This window comes from Galeopterus variegatus, unplaced genomic scaffold (assembly GCF_000696425.1).
Source record: "Galeopterus variegatus unplaced genomic scaffold, G_variegatus-3.0.2 Scaffold8318, whole genome shotgun sequence".
In the NCBI taxonomy this organism is placed as follows: Eukaryota; Metazoa; Chordata; class Mammalia; order Dermoptera; family Cynocephalidae; genus Galeopterus; species Galeopterus variegatus.
This window is the reverse complement of record NW_007734429.1, coordinates 43,568-44,620: the sequence shown is the minus strand read 5'-3', so window position 1 is coordinate 44,620 and position 1,053 is coordinate 43,568.

The window sequence follows — 1,053 nt, the reverse complement described above, 5'->3', positions numbered from 1 at the left end:
TATAGGAACAATAGAACAGAAATAGGGATCTGAATATTGTTAAGGGTTTATACAAGTCCTTCACCACAGCCTACTAGATTTTTTAAGGTATGAATTTGTTTTTATCTCTTCAATAAGGTTATACATATATTTAAGTATTTCCAGTCCATTTCTCAATATTCTACTAAGGCTTTGTAATATTTGCAGTTACCTTTTTGAAATCACAGACAACTTTTTATCAAATATTATATAAAAATCCTTCAGCAAGTGAAGGGTCACATGACTGTGCACAACCAATGTGTACAACTCATTTTCTATTCGATAGATTTTTAAATGCTTTATGCAAAGCAAAGTAAACAATCAAAAACTAGAGAGAAGCTTGCTCTTGAGAAGCAGAACTTTTTTCTGGGTTTTGACTACCATTTTTGCTCTTTACATAAAAGCCTTATTTCTATCAAAGTTCACGGTTCATTAGCATAAGCAGAGCAGAGAGACACCATACCTCAAAGTTCAACGTGGTGCTAGTTTGTCTTCTTTTTTTTTTAATTCTAATTATTCAGTAATAAAGTAAAGATAATTATATAATTTTTCTTGTTCCAAAGAGCATTTTTGAAAGAGTTAACCATTTTCAATAATTTCCCACTATCACAAGCACTAAAGCTTAGTTTCTCTAATATCCTTATTTTTAGGTAACATGAATTCTAATTTCTTGTATGGGGAAGGCAATGAAAGGAAAAGTAGATGCCAGGAGGAACAAAATGTTCAAGACTTTTTTTATTTTGCATATGACCTTAAATTCAGGAGGATTTTTAAGATTTGTTGGCAGCAATCTGCTCTTATCCTGCCCTCCAACACACACCCAAACACACATTCCATATGGGAGCCTTGGGCTTCACAGATGAAATGAAGTGTTAAAATGTTCCCGAGTAATAATACATCATTATTCACACATTTTATCATTCAAAATAAAAAAAAATCATCTCTAGACTATGACTTTATATATAATTGTAGAGATACGATATAGACATACACTTATATGATTTTTCATGGTGTCACATGCTTAAAAATGCAAAC